At 41.6% G+C, this 25,095-nt stretch overlaps 1 protein-coding gene across 1 annotated transcript in view; it reads left to right on the forward strand.

Annotated features, from left to right (window-relative positions):
* CXXC4 (CXXC finger protein 4) overlaps window positions 1–22,153 on the forward strand; it is a 124,154-nt gene extending 102,001 nt beyond the window's left edge. Inside the window, exons 3-4 of the transcript XR_006165648.1 lie at window positions 3,938–4,196; window positions 21,896–22,153. The gene's annotated coding sequence lies outside the window, so the exon portion shown is untranslated. The remainder of the gene's footprint in view (window positions 1–3,937; window positions 4,197–21,895) is intronic.
* The last annotated feature ends 2,942 nt before the right edge of the window (window positions 22,154–25,095 follow it).

Genomic DNA, 25,095 nt, shown 5'->3' on the forward strand with positions numbered 1-25,095 from the left:
AGTGTGTTTGCTTGGGGTTCACCATTCACCCAGCAGATCCTGCAAGCACCCTGTGTTTCCTCTCTGGTCGTCTGCAGGAGCTTGAATAACCAAAAGCAGGGGGGTGGGGAGAGAGCAAGAGAGAAAGAGCGCATGAGGGAGGATGAAGCTGTTGTTGGACTTCAGTGAAGGGAACCTTGCAAATAGGTATAGAAATAAATGCTCATTATTATCATGTGTATGCTCTGACTTCTCTTGAGAAGGGTATTGGTACATCTCCTGCCCACATAGAGATTTAATCACATGTACAGATCACAGTGCTGGCTCAATATGACCCACTCCCGTGGCACAGAGTTTGGGTGCTCATGAGGTAGGAAGAGTGGAGACATACAGCAAAGCTCAAGGCAAACATGAGAAGGCACCACAGCGTTCTCCAGTCCTTTGTCATTTCAGGAAAGGACTCGGGTGCCTTTCATCAATTGTGTAGCATCATTATTCACTGTGGATGAAGAAGTCAAGTCGACACAAAAACTTCCAGTGCTGTTACCATCTTACAGCTAGCATGTTAGTAGGCAACTAAATGCAAAGGCAATTTGGCTTGCATTTCAGGGCTCTATTCATTTTCTGACTCCCCATGGAAATTACTGCTCGTTCTTACCCCCAAGGCAGACTCAAGTAACAGGGCACGTTGTCAATCTTCATGGCTAAATTATTAGTCTTTTGGGCAGACTGGACTCATACTTCATGCTGGTTGTCAATACAATCTGGGTGAATTTTGGAGAGGTAATCATAGTTCAAATAGGGTCAGCTGGCCAAGGCTACTGATGGCTATTTTCTGAGGTTTGCTGTGGTCAGAAATGCCTATGATATCTATTTCAATAATTCAGATTCCTGTATAAACCAGAAAGATATCTTCACTTAGGCCTTTACTTATGGAATTCCTTACCATAGGATAAAGGTTTGAACTACAACGTGATTACATGCAAACCTTCAGCAATTAACTGATACATAATATAATTTATGCATACCAGCACTATCTAAATGCAAAAAGACAGCTAGTTCTGCTCCAAATTGCAAATAAAAGCTCTCTTTCAATGGTTTATTTTTAACCTAGACACCACTAGCCTAATATGTCCTGAAGCATCTACATAGTATAATTTTTACAGAATATGTTTTTTAAATCTTGCTTTCCAGAGAAGTACTTTTTTATCTACTACTATTTCCTAAGCTATTTTTGGACCCCAATGTATGAATTCTAACATTTTCCAAGCAACATTGTGAAAAAGTGAATAGATGAATAGAAGATGTAAAATACTCCATACTGCATAAGAGTTATCCAGTCCAGTTTGCCTGTTCTCTGTTGAAATGTGGATTTAGTGATGATTTGTTCAAGCCTGCGGGAAATCTTATTTAGCTATGCATTAAAAAAAATAATAAAATCAAATGTTCTGATATTAACTTGTATTTCTGACTACAAATGGCTCCTGTATTTTTTCAGCTAGGTCTGGAATATCTCTCCAAGGTAACCATGGACTATTCTTGATTTTGTTCTTTGTTTGTAGAAGTCAGATCTATTGAAATAGGTGTAGGAAATTCCATATAACCAGTCATGAGAGGATAATAACCAATTTTTAAAGACCTGATCAGAACAACTGAGGAAAGAGGTCAACATTAACTTGATGGTCATTCCAAGTGTTAATTTTGACTTCAGCAATACTAAATACTAAAATGTGTTCCCAGATAAGAATTGTAAATCTTGCACTTAAGAAAAAATAAAGTGTGATTCTAGAAAACAGATGCAGATTTCTCCACATCTCTGTAAGTGTCCAATCTTTACACATCTAATCAATAGCTTTAGCAGTGGGACATGTGTGATTTATTCACTTTCAGATCTTTCCAAGGAAGGCAACAAAACACTATTAAAATCTCCTGTTGCTAGTCAGTGAGTAGATGGTATTTGCCATGAGAAGAGTGGCAAGGCTGGCTTGTGAAAGCACAGATAGCTGTACCTGGTACCTTTTTAGATCAAGGTGAATGGAGTAAGGTGATAAAGGAAGCTTTGATTTCCATCCATCAGGATGCCAAGCAAACAGAACAAACAGAGCAGATGGGCACACACAATGATGCCAAGACCAGCCCGGGGAGTATCAGCTCGGCGCAGCGTAGCTGCGAGCATCACCAAAGCGATACCAGGGTAGTGGCAGTGGCACGGATGCGTTACTGTGGTGCTCCGACAGACCTTGCACTCCTCTCTTCAGACAGCTAATGTAGATAGCTGCGACTAGGGCTTTTTCTGTGCTAAGGGCCCCCTTATTGTTCCTTTTGGAACCCTAACAGTTGCTAGCAGCAGCTTGGGGGCAAAAAAGCCCAGGGCCTTTTGGTACCACAGATCTCATCTATAGCCATGAAACAGCAGGGAAATGTCAGAGGCCATATGGAGTACAGCCGGTGGCAGTTACTGCCCAGGCCCCTAAAAACAGCTCTGTAAATGAGTTAACAGCATCACAGCAAACACCTGCTTGTGCTTTCTGTGCCTCATTGCGGGGGCACTGTATCTAAGTTTGTGCCGTCTTGTACAATTAGGCACCAGACACTGCAGTAAAACCAGCTATTTGTCACCCCTTCTGAGCGAAGCGGCAGGTGCCCTGCCTCACCAAAGCAGCACAGCAGCCTGGACTGGCTGCCTGGCCCCCATCTCCCGGGGGGATCCTCTGCCAGGTGTCCCCACACCAACAGTCAACAAGATATGCAAAAAGCGCCGGCAGCATAGAGATGACAAAGATGCATTTAAAAACCTTCCCTGTCTGTCTCCCCGCACAGTGGACCTGGTGGATCTTTGATGGGTTTGAAGCCCTAAAAGGAGATCTCTGTGTTCTGGTACTGCTCGAGCCTCCACAAAGGAGATGAAAAAGAGGAATAAAACATCTGAACAGCCCAATCTGGTCTGAACTGCATGCATTCATTATGGCAAAGACGGATTTCTTCTGGTTCCTCCTCCGTATCCTCCTCCTCAGTGGTGGCAGCAAGAAGCTTGACACTCCAATTACAGGATATTCATGTTAAACAGAGAAGAGGGACAGCTAGTCGGTGGCAGACATTTAGGATATGGCATCCAAGGCTCCATGCAGCCAGCAGAAACCTGGAGGAACAGATTGAAACTGCTCTAATGGCCTGGCTCCTCACAACTCTTCGGTATAGACTTAAATTAGCTCCTAGCAGTCAGCGTTACCCATCACTTAAATCAGGGCCCAAATGTACTCACTTCACCAAAGTTACTGTGAAATGGGACTGGTGTCCCGGAGGTTGGAAGGGGCCCCATCGTGTGCGGCTGCTGTTGCAGTGTACCATAGTGAAGTGACTTTTCCATGCTTTTTCCATGCATTTTTCCCCACCTACCCAGTTTGTCATTTCACTGTACCACATCTCTGAGCCCCCAGCACAGGGTCTCAGGCCAGGAGCACCTCTCACCCTATCCATTTACAAAACCACGTGGATGAAATCCATTCAAAGGCTTCTGCATCCATTCTGTGTCTCTGAGACCATTTTGTCCTTTCAATCTTGAGAAAATTTTTTGTCTTTTTTCCTCTCGGATGGAAATGGTAATGTAGGCTAAGAAAAATGACATTAATAATACAAACTGGGGGCCTTGGGGAGAAAATTTTAGTTTTGAAAAGTGACTACTCTGCATGAATATGTCATGCCATCAAAAGTTTATCTGGATTGTCTTGACTCTTCACATATGCATATATTTCTCTGCTGCCACACATGGTCCCTTTTTCATTATTTAATTAGGGTATAATAATAAGTCCATACTCAAATTAGAAGAAATAGAGATTCATCCATTCAATAGGAAAAAAAAATGTTTTCCTTCAGATATTGGTCTTCTTCAGTTTTTTTTTTCTCTCTATTTTTAATTTAAAGGTACTTCTCTTATGTTTTATTCACTTGTTTTCATTAGGTAAAGGAATGCCTTGGCATGAAAACCTGTCCTGAATCCACTTCCTGCTTGACAGATAGATACAAAGACTTGAAACATGAGAGAAAAGCAGATGGTTGCAAAAGAAACATAAACAAAGGAAAGGAATTAAACCCAGCACAGGGTAATACTGTGTGAGTGCCATTGCATGCATTGGTTCCTGGGAAAGATGCACAGCATCTTGCTCGACAGGCTAAGAATGACAGACCTCAACGATGAATCTCTACTGCCTTCTAAAAAGGTAGGGCCCTCCTTTTTATCTCTAGATTTATCCTGACCAGTTTTCTGCAAGTAGATACTGCTTGAATTTCAAATATTGAGTGCTGGTATCTGTGATTGGTCCTATGCTGTAAATCACATGCTAATGGTTCTCTGTCTTGACTGGATGAGAATAAACATAATAATCAGGAAAAGACCTTGAAGAAGCCATGGTGGCTTTAAATCTCTCAGGGAGCAGCAGTGGTTTAGGGAGAAACGGCTGATAAAGCGGATTAGGGAATTCTAGAAAATTTAAAACCCACTCCTTTCTGGGCCACACAGGCTCTGCCCAAGGCGTCATTCATAGGAGAATTAGGCTACTGCCAGGGTGCAGAATTTTACTAGAAATTAACAAACGTGACATCCATCTACAAGAAGCACTGGAAGGAGGATCCAGGGAACTACAGGCCTGTCAGCCTGACTTTGGTGCCAGGGAAGGTTGTGGAGCAGATCATCTTTAGTGCCATTACACAGAAGGTGCAGGACAACCAGGTGATCAGGTCCAGTCAGCAACAGTTTATATAAGTCAGGTCCTGTTTGGCTGACCTGATCCCCTCCTATGACAAGGTGACTCACTCAGTGGATGAGCAAAATGCTGTGGATGTTGTCTACCTAGACTTTAGTAAAGTGATTGTCATCATTTCCCACAGCATTCTTCTGAAGAAGCTAGTTGATCACAGCTTGGAGAGGTGTACCCATTCACTGCATAAAAAACTGACTGGATGGCTGCGCCCAATGAGTTGTGGCGAGTGGAGTTCTATCCAGTTGGCAGGTGGTTACCAGTGGTGTTCCCCAGGGCTCAGTACTGGGGCCAGTTCTGCTTAATATCTTTATCAATGATCTGGTCGAGGGGATCAGGTGCGCCCTCAGTAAGTTTGCAGATGACACCAAGTTGGGTCAGTGTAGGAAGACTCTACAGAGGGATCCGGACAGGCTGGATCGATGGGCCAAGGCCAGTTGTATGAGGTTCAACAAGGCCAAGTGCCAGGTCCTGCACTTGGGTCACAACAACCCCACGCAGCGTTACGGGCGTGGGGAGCAGTGGCTGGAAAGCTGCCTGGCGGAAAAGACCCTGGGGGTGTTGGTTGACAGCCGGCTGAATATGAGCCGGCAGCGTGCCCAGGTGGCCAAGACGGCCAATGGCATCCTGGCTTGTGTCAGAAATAGCGTGGCCAGCAGGACTAGGGCAGTGATCGTCCCCCTGTACTCAGCCCTGGTGAGGCTGCACCTTGAATCGTGTGTTCTGGTTTGGGCCCCTCACTACAAGAAAGGCATCGAGGTGCTGGAGCGTGTCCAAAGAAAGGCAACGAATCTGGTGAAGGGTCTAGAGAATAAGTCCTGTGAAGAGCGTCTGAGGGAACTGGGGTAGTTTAGCCTGGAGAAAAGGAGGCTCAGGGGAGGCCTTATTGCTCCCTACAACTGCCTGAGAGGAGGTTGAAGTGAGGTGGGTGTTGGTCTCTTCTCCCAAGTAGAGGGAGGTCACAAGCAGGAAGGTTTGCAGAAATTATGATCATTACGTGGGTATTTATAAACATCCAGCACACTGCCAATCTCAAAACAGGAACGGGCTGTATTACCTCTGGGCCTGTCCAGAATTAGCCAAAACAGCTTGAAATTAGCAATGCATTCCTTTGTGGAGGAGTCTAAGTCCTAACACTGATGTCATGACTAGCTGAAATTATGTCTAAATTTGAAAAAAAAAAAAAAAAACAAAAAACTACTTCCTCAGAGGTGCCTTGCAACCATAAATGAGGTATAACTTGTGTCAGCTATGAACTATGATGAACTGTTATTAGCATTTAAGTTACATTTTCCTTAGAAGGGAGGAGGGGTTCTGACCCTGGATTAAGGGTCCCTCCTAACACTTAAATAAGAAGTGTATATGGAAATGGAGTTGTCCAGGGTGTCACCACCTTGAGGTAAACGATAGCTTGAGGTGGAAGGGTGAAGAATAAATGTTACTGCAAGAAAAGCTGCTGAATCTCCTTTTGAGAGACTGATAATCCCGCAGGCTTCTGCAGAAGCAGCTTTTGATTATCATTGCTGATGATATTAGAAGACATCTCTGGAGTCTGTCCTTTAAAAAATGTTTCCCTAGTGCTACTTGAAAACATATGGGTTGGGAACTGAAGTGAAAAACTGATGTTTTACTAACTCTCTTGGCATGATGGAGGCTTAGAAAATGATGTGCCTGATACTGGCGATGTATTTTTCACAGTAAATGAAACCAGACTGCATAAAAATTCAAAATACTATACTGGTAAATGTAGATGAGAAAAGAAGTTGGAACAAGAAAAAGGGGCTGGTTAAAGAACCAAATGAGAAAAGATGTATCAGACCTACAGTTGGGGTGAATTGGAGCAGCTCCACTAACTTTAGCAGATCTATTTTGAGTTGCATGAACTCACTGAAGATCTAGACATATACTAGAAACTTATACACAGGGTTTGAGTAAACCAGGTCCAACAGAGCATTTGCAAATGTGGTGACTTCCTGAGGGCTTTATCAAGTAATAGGAGGGGCAAGCAGTTTGGAAGGTAACAATTCTGAGGGGAAAGTAACACTGAGATGGAGCCCATGTCAGCGTATTTTGCCAGCTCCAGTTATTGGACCAGCAATGGCTAGTGAAGAAGTGACCTCCTGGCTTCAAAGGGGGCACATCTGCATGGATTACTGAAAGGAAACAGGAAGGCAACAAAAATGGAAGAAAAAGGAAAGAGGAAGGCTCCACACCCTGGTTGTCCCAGGCTTCTTCAGTTTAGTGTCAGCAAACTGAGTGGTAGTTACAGTACCTAACATAGACATAACACCTGGAGAGAAGCTCATGCCCCAGTTCCAGTGGCTCCTATCTGTACAACTTAAACTTCTTTCCAAACAACGTGCACGAACCCACAGAAGATGTTTTATACCGGAACAAGCATGCCCTATGCTGGAGTTGGATCAGGTTAGTTTTGCTGGTTTAATAGGATGTTTTAAAAATTAAAATTAAAAAGCACTATACTGATATTGCTTCAGTGTATTCATTGGGCAAAATGCTGGCCTCAACAAGGGAGAAAGCTGGGTAGACTTCATCCCATCAGCTCTACCATCTGTGGAAAAATTAATACATCTTGATTGCTGCAGAAGAGCTTTTGAGAAAAAGCTACTTTGAAAAAGTGCAGAATCACTGCATCTCTTGACCAGGCATGTAGTTTTGAGCCCCCACCAGCAATTACTGATTTTTGTAAACTTCTTGAAGTAAAAAGGCATTCCCTTTCAGTGGCTTTCTGCTCTACCTCCTTGTCTCTTTTAGACCTGTTAGTCATGACACACATACTCAGTGGAAGAGCCAAGATGACCAGCAGATTTTTTGCCAGACAGGGGCTACATAAATCCTTCCTCTTCCAAACATCTAGATGTTGAACTTCAGTAGTTTTCTGTGTACTCTTAAGAAAAAAAGCAAACTGCTGCTGAAATTGGTATCCTTCTGCACCATTATTGTGGACAAGCTCTCAATCTGCTCCATTTCTGTAAACAGGTCATATACTCCCCACACTTTGTGCCTCCCCAGAAATAATTTTTAAAATGTCAGAACTTACATTTTTGCTGGATGATGTCTGTTGAAGCTTGTTGTGGTTTAGGCCTGACTGGCCTAATTAAGAGATCCAACATTCAGTACAGAAAACAGTATACACACCAACATCAGAACAAAGAGAAGGCAAAACCAGACTGGAAGGAACTTCCCCACACTTACAACTACAGACATTACAAAGATCATTCCATTAACGGAGTTCAGTCTGTATTTTGCTCGTTACCTCTCCCAATTAACATCCTTATCACATCACAACCCTCTGCCCCACGTTGGGCGCCAAAAACTGTTGTGGTTTAGGCCTGATTGGCAGCCAACCACAATGCAGCAGCTCTCTCTCCCTTCCCCTCCGGCAATGAGAAGGGACAGAGAGCCAGGATTGGGGTTCAAGATAGGACTGGGATGGGGGAAAATCCCCCTTTTATGATCACGAGCAAAAGGCAGACTCGTTAGGGGAAGAAAAAAAAAGAACATACATTTATTACAGACACTAACAACACATAACAGAGTAGGACAGTGAGAAGCATTGCCACATATTGAGAACACCTTCCCCCCACCCCTCCCTTCTTCCCGGGCTCAGCTTTGCTCCCAATATCTCTACCTCCTCCCCCAGTGGCGCAGGGGCAGGGAATGGGGGGTGCAGTCAGCACTGCCACTTCCTTCATCTTCGGTGAGGGGAGTGTCCGAAACTTGTTCCCCCCTGCTCCATCGTGGTCCCCCTCTCACAGGAGACAGTCCTCCACAAACTTTCTCCGACTTGAATTCCTCCCATGGGCCGCAGCGTTCCCCACACTGCTCCGTCATGGGTCACTAACTTCCTCCGACTGGATTCTCTCCCATGGCTGCAGCCCTTCCCGAGCTGCTCCAGCGTGGGACTCCCCCACATGCTGCAATCCTCCCAGCACTGAATTACAGCAGCGGGGCTGCCTTTTCCCATGAGACCCCGACCTTCTTCGGGCACAGAACCTTGACCAACCAAGCAGGAGCAGCAGGCCATAAATCAATGTCTGCTCCACCGTAGATCTTCATGGGTGGCAGGGGGGGCTGCCCTGCTGTCTCACCACAGGATACAGGGGGGTCTCTGCTCCAGCACACCTCCCCCCTCCTTTCTTCCTCCGTTCCTCCACTGACCTTGGTGTTCATGCAGCTGTAGCAACTCCTCCTCACAAGTCTGACTGCCCGTCACCACGTCCCTTCTTAAATACGTTATCGCAGAGGCGCAGCCGATTGGCTCAATTTCCCAAACAGAAGTGGAGCTGACTTGGAGCTGGGGGAGCTTCGAGAAGCTTCTCACAGGGGGCTGCCCTGATAGCCCCCTCCCCTGCCACCAAAAAACTCTACCACTCACTCAACCCAGGACAAAGCTGTAAGGTTCTGCAGTAACCTAAAGAAATAGTAGATCCTAAGGACAGATATCATCTTTAGCCACAATCAATTAACATAATCTATTTTTCAATTTTCCCAGGCCCTCTTTACACTCCCTAGCTATGAGCTTAACCTTTTTTCCAAAAATCAACGTAGCTAAAAAACACTCAATATTCCTCCCAGTTCTTATAGAAATCAGAACAAGTTTTGCATTTGACTACACAAAGTTTTATTTCAGTGACCTGAGGTGCTAGGGTTTTTCCAGATGTGATTCAAGCCATGATTTCCCGTTGAAATAAGCTTTTATCCTTTATTCAAGAGATAGATCATGTTATGAGAAAATTCAAATTATTTTATTCTGGACAATGTCTAATTAGATTGAACAATAAAAATTGTTATCCTTTATGACTGCCAAGCAATTAAGTGATGTGGTGATAGGGAATTAAGTCAGCCTTCTTCCTGTGAAATGACAGCTGAAATAACAGAAGCACTGTTCTCCATCTACTGTGTGTGTGCTGGAGAGGAGGCAGAGGAGGAAGGATGGGAACAGGACAATACACAATCAGAAAAATCCTGCCCCTGTTGCAACTGCTGAATTGCTTCCCATTAACTTTCCAAAGTGTGGAATTTCCCCCATTGTGTCATACCTTCTAAGATGGTTTCATAAACAAACAAACAAGCAAAAAAACCCACCTTGCTTCTACTGTGATTTATATTTTACAAATTGTTGATCAAAACAGCTCTTTGAGTATATTTTGCTGCCTTTCTCTTTTTTTTTTTTTTTTTTTCTGTGACATCCCTCAGTGTAAACGACAGCGGGGCAGGAAGAGTGCATGCTAGCTCATTGAAGGCATGTGCCAATGAACATATAATTTAAACATGACACAGTCGGAACTGGATTAAGGATATTTGGGTATAAAACCAGGAGCATCTAAAATGCTAGGGCTGTGGCAAGCTCACCAGCACTGTAGACCACAGCCACTCCATCAAAGGTGGGAGATACTGCCTCAGGGCCAGGCGGCAGCAGGGCTACATAGAAAGTTTTTCCTTTTGCATCACTACAGTTATCTTTATTACAGCAACTTAATTCAGCTGACATACAGTTGCTTTCATTCAGTGAGAAGTGTCCAAGGTGACACAACCCAAGACAAAAAGGGCACATGTATATGGAAATAAGTGAGTTATATTGGCATAACTATTTTTTATAAAAATCGTGCTCCATCTAATGTTTTTTCCAGGACATCCAATCTTCGGGTGGCTGTTGGTTATACAGCACTGTGTGATAGGACCATCATGTATAAGTGACAACGGGTGTTCACCTATCCAATAAAACCACATACAAAAATCAATTCTGTACAAATTATCTCAATAAATTGACTGAAAGCTTGTAAGACAGTAACAAATGGACAAAAAAATATGCATTTATTTTGGTGCCACTTGGTAGTTAGTGTTAGTTATTGGTCAACAGACATCTGACTTGCATGGATTGGTTTGTTACCTTCTACCCAAAGTGCCATAACCATGATCCACTGGACTCCGTTTGAAAAGGAAAAAAGTCATTATCAACTGTCCCTCATTACATGTCAGAGTCCATCTGGAACAGAGTTTCTGTTTGCCCACATAGATTTTGTCTAATTGTTAATTACTGCAATTAATTAACTTCCATGGATAGAAAAAAAATGAAAACAGAAGCTAAAGAGCAAGACAGTTTCATGCAAAAGGTGCTTCTACAGCAGCTGAATACTCCCTGCATTCACACCACACTTGTAAAAGTTTCTGGTTTGGGCTTGTAGTTTTCTTTGATGATGGTGGCATTAATAAATTCTAACAGTGGCAGACTTCAGAGCATCAAAAGAATTAGGGCTGTAGTGTCAGAAAATAGGAAAGGAAGCTATGCAGAGTGAATGTAGAGGTTTTTTTAATGTGTTTAGATTTTAAATCCTTTTAAGGGATAGCATTGCAGGCTTCAAGTGCCCTATCAAATCATTAATGATAATATGAAATCCCAGCAGAATTATAGCAGCTATTTCACCGTGAACTTGGCCACCCAACCATGTAAAGAAAGTCCTTTCCACCTCTGAGTCACTACAAAAAAAAAAAAAAATTCATCTTTTCACCAGTCTAGCAGGGTAGCCTGATCAGAGACTAAAACTAGAAGAGTGACCCATACTGGCTATATTTCTTATTTAATATAGAGTTAACAAAAAGAATGATGGGACAAATTCATACAAGAAAAATTCTTCAAGGACCATTAAATATCTCAAGAAGTTGGTGAGCTGCAAATAGTTGCAGGCTGGAGAAGTCCTTGGAGGGAGCATCCCTACATGCTTGTCCTGTTCTCAGGATTCCTAAGCACCCACTGTTGGCTGCTGTCAGCTGCTTCTAGACCAGTGTTCAAAATAGCAACTTCAGAGGCAGATCGTAATCCCTGGTCTATTTTTAGATGCTCTAGTTTTGGCAGAAGGCCAAAAGTTGTAATAAAACAGCTTTGGTATTATCTGTCATCTCCAGACATGGAAAAGAGCCATGAATTCAGTGTAGGGGTAGATAATATAGATATATTAGAATGCATTATTATCTACAGTGTTGCCTAATGCCAGTTTCATTTTTATTGCATGGCAAAGGTCAGAACCTTTTGGTAGTTCAGAGATCCCAAAGGGTGACAAATTACCAAGAATTCATCTATTCAGCATATATATGAAGCCATCAAAAAAGACTGTTGGCATGGTGCTATCACTCTCTGATCTACATTATATGTTTGCTTTGGCGAGGAAGATTTGTCTGCCATTGATGGTGGACAGATACTGAGGGCTGAAATAAGGTGGCACCTTAGTATTCTTCAGCTGAAATGTAGCTCACGGTAACAAGATTCACAAGTCTCTGATTCCTACTGGAAACTGAGCTGCATTTGGTTTTGGGAAACCGCAAGAATATTTTTATTTCAGAATGTCTTAGTGTTATTCCTAGGAAAAAAAAAAATCCATCCAGACTTCTTTTTTTTTTTTTTTTTTTTTCAGTCAAAAAGAGGAAGGAAATGGAATGAAAATAGCAATCAATATGGAGGAAAAAATGGGACGTTCTTCCACAGCTTGCTCTTACAGGCATCAGACTTGACAGTCTTTGCTGGATCCTTCCTGATAACTTAATCTCAGCTAGAGGAGATTCCACCTAGCCAGTTACTTAGTGATGCTTAAGTGAGCAAACTATTACACTAATGCTGCAGTGCATTGGGTTTTGATTGGTCTCCAGGCTTAATTAAAGCATTTTGGATATGCTCTAGAAGAACCTGCATGTTCTAGAACCTAGATAATTTTGGCATCTGTCACATAATGGGAAAAGAGGAAAAGATATACCACATCAGACAAAGAGTTCAAATACTGTGAGTTTTCAGAGAAAGGTGCAAAACCTCTGTCATTTTGGCCCTAAAGTTTAATTCTGACTAGACTAATGCTATATCAACTCAGTATATCATCTCTTGTGATATCACCTCATCACTGTTGAATCTTTTACTCATAAGTCTCTGGCCTCAGTGGTATCCTGTCACAGCCCATTCCCCAGATCGGTTCTCCACTCTGTAAAAGAGTTTTTAAAACTTGCCACCTTCTAAATAAATTGAAGTTTCCTTCTTGTTGTGGGATGAGAACTGGTGGCTAGAAATGTCCAGCTGACCTTCTCTTTTGCTTCTCTTGCGTCCCCCGTAATTAATTTTCTGCGTTGATCTGCGTCAAGCCACATTGCAAGACCCATCTATTATTCTGTCTTTTGCCAAAGAGGTTGATTTGAAGGGGTGTGAATTTTTGTGAGGCTTTGGAAGTGTTGAATTGACTTTTCTGTCACTTTCGCTACATTTTACTTTCTGTGGGTTACAGCACTGATGGAAATATCCTTATAGTCTATGATAGGCACATTCTATAAATAGCATGTTAAAGAAATTGAAATGTTTTTAAAAACCAAGAATCATCCAGAAGTTTTAAAAATATAGGCACTGTATGTAATCAACCAAAAATAACCACTACATTTTTATTTTTGGCAAAAGATATGTAGTAAGAAGGAAAACTATGCAGTTTAATTTGCTCCTTGGTATTAGTTTTCATAGTATTTGCCAGTAATGGCAACATTATAATTTGTAGAATTAATTAATGATCTGGCATCTGATTTTGATTCATTAATGCTTAAGCCAGCTAAGTCTCAATTATCCTCTGGACTATTTATTCCTTAACAAGCTTTTAGCTAATGTGATTTTAAAAATATGAAAATAGGTCTTAACTTGCCTTTAAGAAGTGGCAATATTTTAACACTCTTCTATAAAATAAAAGAACCTTCATATTTTTTGTTCTATTATAGCTACATTCAAAATTAGACTTGGGGATTTGCAGTGTATTCACTAAATATATATTATATTTATATGTACCTGGAACCTGACTTCAATTTAGTCTTGATTAAAAAATGTACTGAATTGGAAACTGTGTAATAAAGGATGCCTAAATCATACTGACCCAGAATAGCTCACTCAGACAGTTAGCAAATAAGTGCACAAGCAAGCAGATGATACAAGAATTCAAAATTAATTCTATTCTCAGAGGATGCATAGACTAGGAGATAGCATCTGATTCTATCTGCAGAGGTGTAAATCCAGAGTAACACCTTGGCTAAAGCCTTGTTACCATGAATTTGATTGCTTATCCTGCAAATGATCAGAATTGGACTCTTCTATGCCCAAGGCTAGGTTAAAGTAGCTGAAATATCCAGTATTACTTCATGACATTTTTGTGATGCAACTGAAAGTCTCTACCTATTTCCAGGTATTTATTATTTATAACTAATCCATTTACCAAAGTAATTTAAAGACTCCTGAAATTTTCTCCAAATGACTGGTATTTTTAAAAGTTCAATCACCACACCCTTTAGGAAAATCTGCCTAATGCAGTTACGTCTTGTGCTGCGACCATGTTATGTTAGGGGGGCATTCAGAAACTGCATGCCTTTGATTTCAGATCATCAGGCACCAGTTCCAGAGCTGATCTGAACTGATCTTGGGAAGAGGCTTCTATTGATGGGCTTTGACGTGATATTCCTGCCTGCCATCATTGTACCTTGTCCCTGCTCACATCAAAACTGAAATGCATAATTACAAAGACAGCTAAACAAATGAATCATGGATATTTTAACCAAATAATCTTAATCACTTTAGTTACTGAGATTTGTTTTGGAAGTACCTTCCGAAAGCTTTTAGGCATTATGTAAATGGTAAAAAATACAACACTAAGCCATCTGTATTGCAGTACATGAAATAACTCATCTTCTCCTCAAACCATGCTTCCTTCTCCTAAGAAGTCATTCAGTGGCCTCCCAATACCTGCATGTCAACATAAGACCATTGGTGCCAATGTAGTTGTTCTTAGTTTATACTGCTGTGACAGCTAAAGCTTTCCCCACCCTTCTCACCAAGAAAAGCCTGAGATGAACATCTGAGAGTATCTTCCTTCTCATTTTTAGATCAGTAAGTCTAGCTCCTTTCAGTCCACAATGGCAGGACATTTAATGGAGTGAGCCATAATGCCAGCGTCTCTTGAAATCCAAGGAGCTATCAGTTCAGTCAGCTCCCAAATGGCTATCCCAAAACTACTGACTGGGGGGACTGCTGACGTCCCAAGCTGTCTGTGGTTTTAAAAATCAAAACCCATTTGCTGAGTCAGATCCTCTGGCCCACTGGATCTACTCTGCGATTCTCCAGGGAACCAAGGCAGCTCTAAATCCAGCTTATGTGGCCGGCGCAGAACTCCTCAGTGGTCACAAAACCAGCTACCAAAGACATATCAGAGGTAGCAAACAAAAGAATCAATCTCCGGTTACTGAAGCATGAGGAAAAGTCCAAGGTATCTGTGTTGTTATGGCAAGAGTTCATTTGGACTAAGAGGTAAATAGAGATGGCTGAGCTTGAGCTCTAAAGCTAGGGCTGGACTGCTGGAAGCACAAGCTTGCTCAATTGCTTAGAGGAAAGGATTGAGTTGAGAAATTAGAGCAGCCCTCATTGCTTTTAATCAACTGAATAAGGAGGAAGGAGGGGAGGTGGAGGCTTGGGAAGAAAAATATCTAAAGCTTAAAAAGTTCCAGCTGCTGTTCTCTAATGGAGTCTTGGTTCTTCATGAACGGTGGAATAGTTAGGCCACCTGGTGGTAAACAGCAAAGCAACAACCTTTGCGTTTCCAAGACACAAGAAATATCCTGAGGATCAGCGAACTCTGGAAATTGTCATAGTCGGGGGAGCCTTTCATTCCCAGGTGGCTGGTGCGCAGCCACGGCTGAGACAGAGCAGCCAGCAACAGCTCCCACGGGGTACAATGCAGGACAGACAGGTCCATCTCACCTCTGGCTGAGACAGCCAGCTCCATCACAAAATCTTCTACAACAGCCAGCCTCTCCTTTGGGAGGCAAAGGAGAAAGCAGTCCAGGGACAGATGAACTTAGGTAAGCTCGTGATGTAGGAGATTGACATGATGTGTGTTAGGTGGCTCAATGAGGCCGTCTGTCCCTAAATGTGGCATCATGTCTGTGCAGGTAAATCAGGTGAAACATGTGAACAATCATGATTACACAGTTGGGATTCATAGTTTAATTAAAAGTCTACAATATAGTTTTTCATTTCTGTGTCTGAAATTTGTTTCTTCCAGCAAATCTACTCACCAAAAGTATTGCAAAGTACCAAACAAATGGAGAGTGCATGGAAGATGCCAAAACTGTTGGTGAGGTCCTTCTTCAGAAGCATTTCTAAGTACTCATCTTTAATATCTAGAAACTTAGCTGAGCTGGACAGCGGTATTTTGCCAGAGGGCATTCACAGATGGGTTCAGTACAGGCAAATGAATATAAATGGAAATTTGTTTGAAAATGTAATTCTTCTTAAATAAAGAACTGTCAGTTGTTTTACCCAATTCTGTCCACCGGAGCTTTAGTCTGATCCTCGCAAAAACAAGTAACCGTGTCCAGCAGTTGCTGTTCTGCTGAGCATTGCTCCTAGCTGCTATCGCCTTGCTGTTCTTGCCTGATTCCCTCACTGCATTCCCGAACACTTGAAAACTCACCAGACTTGTGACTCACATTTTAATCTTATCCAAGTCACAATGTTTATTTCACAGGATGCCCAATTAAACGGTAATTCAATCTGCTCTGGAGTTGTTTCCTTCCCCTCTGGTGATTAGTATAACCTGAATAATGTAGGAAGCACAGCAAATAAAGGCAGTAAACAATTTCAGTGACATCAGGAGATCAAGCTGCAACTTTTCCCACTGAAGAAGAGGGAAAAAGGGTACACACAGAATTGTTAACATGGGTCATAATTTCTAACGTTCTCTGACTCTGAAGAATGGAACGGAAAATTCTGTTACCTTAATATGTCTTATGGACTCCCTTTAAGCCTGGGGAAACATGAGTAGGTATGGGGCTGTGAAAGTCACACAAAGTGAAAGAAAATCTCTGGCCCTATTTTCCCTGTCCTTTCAAGTGCCCGCTGTTGCCCTTCACTGAAGCTACTGTGAGTACGCCTGTTCCCTGCATCCTGCCTCCAATGCAAGTGCTGGAGCTCTGCGCTCTCAACATGAAGGAGCAGACTCATGCCTATCACTTGTTCCACGCTAGTGTCCAGAAGCCCTAAAAACCTAAAATCCTACCGGCCATCAGCTTGCTGGTTGACTGAAGGGGATTTTTATTGTGGCACAGTCTTGCATACTTTCTCAGGGCTTTCTTTTCATCTACACACAGGCATGTCAAGTGCCATGTGATGCACATAGATGTAACTCTACTTGTTATCTGTTCCACAAGTGCTCCACAAGTAGCCTTCTGCAGCACCCCAGGCTTACATTGGAGGCATGGAAATAGAGGTGGGGCTCCGTGTAAAAAGAAGGGGCTGTTTTCCAAAAGAAGAAAGAAAATCTAACTAGGCTGTTAAATATTACCTGCTCTTTAAAAAGCAAGCGGATGAAAACATCTTGGGAAACGCCAAATGTGAGAAGCTGTGTAGGAATGCAGCTCAGAGCTACCTTCCTTCCCAACATGTACAACTGCTAAGGCAAAGCCAACTGGGAGTTGAATATTATCAATTACTCAGGGGAAATACCCTGGTTTCAGAATGGCCCTTTGCTCACTGGAGCAAACTCAACATTGATGCAAGCACAGGCAACTCTACCCGAGACATCTCCTCTTTATGCTAGCGCTTCAAACAAAGTGTGCCACTGGCTCTTTACTTTACCGAAGCATCACACACTAGGTACTGAGTGGAGGCCTTGTTGTGCCTCTGGGCTCTTCTGTGCACGCACTGATACAAACTGTGAGCACGGGCTCTGGGGGGGCTGCTGAGGGGTGCCGGGAGTCCTGCAGAGCCAAGCAAAACTGTGGCAAGGACCCAGAGTCTATGGGCATGTTGTGGGCCAGCTCTCTCAGAAAGCCAGGTGTTGTCTCCAGCTTGCAAATGGAGCAGTTTTGTGACTTGGGAAGAAATATTTCCATTTGGACTCCTGCTGTGATGGTGTTCCTTACTCTCAGCTGTGCCTAAGTGGCATTACAAGGAGCTCCTCTCACAACATGTCCTGTGCCTGCCTGCCTTTTTTTTTTTTTTTTTTTTTTTTTTTTTTTTTATTGTTGAGTGGGGGGAGAAGTTTGGCACTTGACTTTTTGGTGATAACACTGTAAAATCCTTCCCAAGGAAAATTTCAATGTGCTTTGCTGAGACTTTCTAAAAAAATATAGATTAATTGTGATAATTAAATTTCCCTCTGAGTGATTTCTTTGATAAATGGGTCTAGTTAGGACTTTCAATTAAGCACCAGGCCCTGCTGTGAAGTCAGACTGAGCTTCGTGTTGCAGGCATTTATTGCCTCATTTACACAGAGACAATCTGAATTATTTTACATTAGACTGTTTTCTTTATCTGTCTTCTTTTTAAACAGGTATTAGAATTCCTATTAACCCTTCTATCAGGGAGCCAATTAAAAAGGTCTGGTCAAGCAATTTTTAATTATTTTGTTATGGTTTAAATAAGCCTCCTGGAAGCGCAGTACTTGAAATCTTTCTCTTGTCCATACTGCAGTCCTTTGCTGCATAAACTCACTGGCTTGTTACTGTGCAGATTCTTGTGGACTCCAAGTTGTTGGTAAAAGAATAGGAAAATAATATAAAGTGGGGAAGAAAAGACACTGACCACAAAGACAACGTTTTGATGAATAGTGGTAATATGCAACAATTCTGGGAGCAGCAGCTTTTATGTTTTTGCATTGTCCAAAATTGTGAGTAAATGGTAACTATTGCTTGGAGAATTTCAGTTATCAGGGGCATACTCCACCTTTACGGTTGCTATGTTTTAAAGTTATATCCATGCTCTCAAGCATGGTTGCATGGTCATTTTGAGTGTTTTCTACCTTTTATTATGAAATTGGGACTATCTGCTTGTTTTTCTAGTTACTGGTATTAACGGTTACACAAAAATATCCATGTAACTGTCAATCACTGATGTTAAGCATGAAGAATGAGAGGTCCACTGATTTAATAAAAAAAGCAAAACTCATCCAAAAGAAGGGGTTTTTTTTAGATACAAAATCCACCTCTAGACACCAGAATTCACTGTCATTAATAACAGAGAAAAAAAAAAGTCTACTAGACTTTGAAAATGGTTTTAAATTTTTATGAGTTTTCTGTAAAGCCATCCATAGCTACGCCAGCTAAGATGAAATTGTAAGGTTTACCAACTGATGTGCTTTTAGATATAAATTAGAAACTAATTGTCTGACATTAAGGACAAACGTGTTTTTCTCTCCTCCCACACTACCCAATGAACAATATTTCTATTCCTTTAAACTATGTAGTATGTTTGAATCTATATGTAACAGTATTTACATTTCTGATTATACTTTTAAGTTTGATTTTGGTGCAACCCATTGATATGCTTCCCAAATGACAGTTAGTCAGAGGCATACTTTAATTCATATTAAACTGGACCTTTTTTCAAGAGGATTTCAAGGGAATCTCTGCCATGTCTGTCCATACATGAATCTAAGCACAGTGAGACCTCAGATTGTCTGCAGGGAGCAAGATATTAAATGAGTTGTGACTACTGAAGGTTTGAATAGTTAACGGAAATTTCAATGCAATTAATGTAAAGCAAAGGACATGAACTCATTGCTGAGAAATCAGGGTTTGTGGATTATTGAGGTATGACAGTAAATCCAAATGTCAGCCCCCCCTTTTTTTTCTCCAACATAAAACAGCAAACCTCATGGTTCTAATGCAGATTTGTTATGCTCTGGCATATCTAATTTCTTAAACTGGTAAGACAAAGAGGACTGATACCAAATAATGTAAGCGTACATGTTAAAAATCCAAATGCTATTTTAAACGTAAGTTAAAATGAGAACACTGTGTGGTTAATATTTATCTAGCATCCTCTCTCTTTGAGGCACATCTTGTCATATAGGACTATGCTGTTAAAGTGGTTCATGGGAATGATGTGCATGACTCCTTCTTTTGCTAATGGGAGCTGGGTGCATAGAACAATTTAGCTGTTAGTGCTCTGAGGAGAAGAGAACTTGAATAGCAGGGGCTTGGAGAGCAAAATAAAAAGAAAGCTGCTAAGGGCATTTGAAAATACACTCACTATTCTTTTTCTTCCTAAGTATTGCTGCAGTAAACAACTACTTCAAGATTCCTCTTTAAATAAATGACATGAAAAGGAAAAGAGGATGACTTTGTATCAACAGCCATTCAAAATGTACCCAGGGTCCCAAACTAACCTTGAGGGTAGGAAAGGCTTGTGGGGGGAGCGTGCTGCCAGGGTGGTTGTTTGGGTTGGTTTTTTTCTTTGCTGGCCAGTGGTTTAAAGAAATTATCCCTAGCAGGAGCATTTTAACCCAAATATCAGGGACACTGCATTTCCTATGGGGAGTGTATTTAGGTCTGGATTTTAAAAATACAACTGCCTAAAATTAGACTCCCAAATCCATGTAAAGTGCTAAGGAAATGGCCTGGTTTTCAAAAGAATCAAATACCCACAGACTCCGGGTCAGGGTCCTGACCTAGCAAAGCAGATGAACGTTTTCCCCAAACCCCCCACCCTGAGGCAACATGATTGCTCATGTATTTAAGGCTAAAGTGCTTAAGTGCTCCCTTAGGTAGGGGTTGGAGAACTTAAACACGGGTGTAGAATCGACTGAGCACCACTCGCTCCTTTAGATCTTGGCCAGAGGGATGTTTTCTCATTTGATTGTTTTTTTATCACTTTGCTCGTGTAGAGTTTTCCCAACCAAACCATATGCAGCAAAGTGCTTTTAAACACATTGCAAACCTTGGTCGCGAACCCTGTCAGGACAATTTCACTTGGGGATTAGGTTGCACATATACAAATTGTTGGAGGACTGTGTTCAACTCAGGGCAAATATGTACCACACTGGAGAGCAGCTTCTTTTAAAGGCTAAGCTAATAGCCAACTCCTCCTGATGATTAGTCAGGACTAGAAGAACCTGGGATATTAAAACAGGCCAAGGAGCATTAAGTGTCACGCAGCACTTTCCAAAATGTTAGAATTCAGATCTGTTAATGGGTAAAAAGATGACTTAAGGTATTGGACCAGGACACAGGAAACCTGACTCCAAGCCTCACTCCCACCAAAAGATTTACATATGACCCTGGGCAAGTCACTGACTATTCACTTCTAAATCTGTAAAAGGGCAATATACTTTTCTGCTTTTGGAGTGAAGGGAGACTAAAATCCATTAGTGATTGTGAGGTGCTCAGATATTAAATTCTTAAGTGCTTAGAGACATCAGTAGAGGATTTTTCCAAAGAGACATTACTGAACAGATCTGTGCATGCTTTTTGGTAATATTTGTCATAATGTGTTGTTGTATATCTTTTTCCTGATGTTTTATTTATTACAAAGTATGAAAGGTTGGGCTTCCTTATGGGGGTGGATTGACTTGGAGGATTTCCACAGGGAAAGAAAATGTTTTCCATGTTATAAGACTAATAACATAACAGAAAAAAAGAAAAAGCTTATGTTGCCATTTGATTGAGACAATAAATAAATGCCTTCACTTTGGCCCATAGCATACCATCTAACTACTATGTTCTTATGCCTGTTCAGTCTCATTAACTGCCTTGCTTTCCACCTACTGCATTTTCTTCTACTTCTAGAGCAGATCTACTAAATGTTGCAAAAATAAACAAACAAACAAACAAAAAAAACCACACAAAAATACCCCTAAACAAACCATCCAAATAAAAACATTCAGGCCGTAACAAACATAATTCCATATTTCCCGAATTGAATGTCACTGTGAGATGGTCCCCATGACATCAACAAAAATGCCATTCAATGTTTAATGGTCAGGTTCTGCCTAAATCTGCTTAGTGACAGTAATCAGGGCAGAAAAGGAGCCAGGTTGCAGATACCAGGGTCAGCTTAAAGCTGAGGAAAGATGGGCATATGACAGGAAAAAGAATTTAAAAGAGTGACTTAGGGGGAGCTGAGTGTTTCGCATACTTACACCAAGGCTATATCTAAATGTTACACTCAAGTTCTCACAGGAAGATTTTGTGCTGTATTTTCTGTTTTCTCATGCGTTTGTGTTCTTTCGGGCATGTAACTTTTGGTCACATTTTGGCAATCAACATAAACCTGATGATCCTCCTAAGCCTTAGTTGAGAGTAGTTGGCAGAAGGTGCATTGCTTTAAGGTCTTTAGTAATTTGACTTCTCTTTCTCAGGGTGAAATCTTCCTTGGACTGCTGGCTCTGCAGGGGATCAGTACCGATGAGCAAAGCATTCTCACTGAGGACGAGTCTGACTTTACAATCCAGTATCTTGTGTTCCAGCTGTCTACTGCATCACACTATCTGGCCCATTACCCATCCTGGTTTCTCTTATGCTCCCTGACGGTTGTTTCCTGCAGTCTTCTTTGGGGGCTCTTTTTGTCTTTTATTAAGAATCCTTTTGGGAAAATAAATTCAACAAGTGGTACTATATCTAGCTTTTACAGATGATAATCATATGTTTATATTTTAGTATTATCAGGGACTATGTTCTGTAACAAAATAGAATGTCTTAATTTTCTTAATCAGTATTCTGAAAGTTTTTTGGGACCTTTCAGACTAAAAGGCACTAAAATTGCAGGGCTCTACTGTCACCCTAAGTATGGCTCAGTCTTCCAGTTTCTGCGGTTTTCATACAGTTGTTTTATATCCCACTTGATACTTGTCCTATTTATCCAGTACTTCGATACAGAATTTGTAACACTGCACTCTGCTTTATTACTCCTAGTAATTCCTTTCTGTCTGTTCTTGGCTGGTACTGTAAACCATATAGGCTGAGGTTCTGTGTCGTATTGGTATTGCTAAAGTTCTTTAACTCACTTTTGCATAATTTGGATTCTGATCTGATCCCAAAGATTGCTCACTTTATGAGTTATATCAGCCTAAAGTGAGCTCTCTGTGGATAACTCTGAAATTCAGAGCCACAGAGAATCCTTTCTGAGTGTTTTGCGATACAGCCGTATCCTCTTTTCTCTCTAGCAAGCACTGGACATTTCTGGAGGTTGGTCAGAGCAGGCAGTAGAATCAAATAAGCTTTGAACCCATTTTGCTAATAAAACGGAACTCAATTCATTACAGAATAATAATAATTCATGATATATCCCTGTCAATCTTCGAAGGACTTACAAAAAAGGGGTTACAGCCCCTGTGTTTGTTAAAGCAACAGATGCTCAATTTACAGATTAGAAAACTAAGGCAAAGACTCAGTTTACTACTGGCTACGAGAACAGCTTTTAAGGTAGTTTTCTACCAACTACAAAGGGCAAAAGGTGAGTTCTAAGGATCTTCAAATGTCTGAGTTTTTTCTTCCTCCTGCTGTTTATAGCCCGTCTGCTGTATTTTTCAGAAATAAAAAAAAGCCCGTAAACTTTTGCCTTCTTTCCCCCCCTGCCCTTTTCTAGAAGAAAATAACATGAAGCTAAAAGGTTGCCCCTAGATCTGCTCTATACTGCTTGACAAGAAAGAAAAAAAGGGAAAAAAAAAAGGGGGGGGAGATTTGATTAAAGGCGTTTTTGCCAACATTTAGAATGGAACACACGGCACTGCTCTTCTGTTTCTGCCCTTTGCTCAGTTACCCACAAGACCCAAGCCACATTCATGCAATTTGCTCAGCCCACAGCCTGAAATCAATGAGGTCTATGCAAGAAGAGACCACCTGCCACAGGCTGTTACTGTTTTTATTTATTGTCTGTATTATTAGACCACACAGGAACCCTAAAAACAAATATTGTCGGAAACACTGTGTAAACATCGAACAAAATGATGGCCCTGTCCCAAAGTGATTACAAACTAAAGAGAGGGCAAGATACCACAGACGGATACAAACAGACAGAGGGAGAATAAAGGAAATGAGAATGCTCAGTGTGGCTGACAGCAGTATTACCTCACTAGCAGTCCAAGGGTTGTCAAAGCTTTTGTAGACGTCATGGCAAAGGAGAGCTTTAAGGAGATTCTAGAGAGCTACCAACAGAAATCTGAGAGTGTTTATGCAGGGTACCCTCCAAGTACAAGAGAGACCACAGGGGAGAAAACAAGAAAGGGCTTTCTTTGAGATGAACACAAGAGAATGGTAACTCTGAACAAAAAGAGATGGTCCATTTTAAGGTTTTAACAGCATTTAAATGTTGCAGCTGCCTGCATTCCTGACTGCCTTTAACAGTGACCCCCTTTTTTTGCTCCTGACCAATCCTGTTCACCCACATCCTGCTCTAAAAAGGCATATGAGGAACAAGCACAGCAGAGCTGGAAGTCTGCTCAGGCAGGGCAGTTATTGGAGCTGCTCTGTTCCCTGTTCCTGCCTCCTGACAATGACAGATGATAGGTAGGGTCCCAGGGGGCCTTGAAAATGAAGATAGGCAGCTTATGTTGATGCAAGATAGGGGAGGGGGGAGGTAGCGCAGGGATGCCAAGAGAGGAGTGACATGTTCAAAGAGACAGGCTAGGAAAATGATCTTTGAAGCAACAGCAGCCTCATACAGTATGATTAGGGAAAAGGCAAGCCTGCATGTGTCAAGGCCAGAGAAAAGGATGTTGCAGTAACTGAGCTGTTAAATAATGAGAACTTAGGCAAGAATTCAAGCTGCATGGAAGAGTGGGAAAAGATTCATCTTAAAAGCTGGAAGATTTAAGAATTGGAGGCGGGGTAGTATAAGCAGCTGAAAAATTGAGGCTTTACCTGTATGTAACACAGGTCAGAGCTGATGCTCCAATACAGTCATGAGTGACAGATAGCATGATATGTTGTCCACAAGGAAAACAAGGTGGGAGACTGGGGGCACAGAGAATAGTAGCAAGCAAGACGTCAAGGCATTTTCTCCCTCTCATCTCCTGTTCCGCTCTCCTCTCTGCAGCTGCTAAAAGCAGGCAACTACAGAGTAGCTGCCTAGGATAAACCAACAATTCAGCAAAGATTTAAGTGCAGTCCATTAATATTTTTTTTCTCATGTGGTCTAGGTCCTGTTCAATATACCCATGAGGTTGTGTCTATCATCTAACTCAGAAAATATGAATCCTTTCCTCCATGTGCAGTAATAAACTGCACAGACCTTGTTCAGTTTTCTGCTGTATTCCTGGAATAAGATTACCAGCAAGATTAAGGCCTCTGGTTATAAGAAGGGAGATTTCACAGGATTAAATGTTATCTAGTCTACTTCTGAAACAGAGGATAAAATACAAGAAAGGACAATGAATTATATTACTGAAAATACCACAGACTATGGTGGTGGTAAAAGGGATAATGAAAGACCAAAAATTTAAATTATATACAGAAATAAAAATTGACAGGGAAGAAGTACTGCAGGGCCTACAGTTATCATTTGTTGCCAGAAGAGGGCACTCGTGGCTTTTTTTTTTTTTTTTTTTTTTTTTAACGACAA

This window comes from Tyto alba, unplaced genomic scaffold, assembly GCF_018691265.1.
Source record: "Tyto alba isolate M040663 unplaced genomic scaffold, T.alba_DEE_v4.0 Super-Scaffold_23, whole genome shotgun sequence".
Taxonomy (NCBI): domain Eukaryota; kingdom Metazoa; phylum Chordata; class Aves; order Strigiformes; family Tytonidae; genus Tyto; species Tyto alba.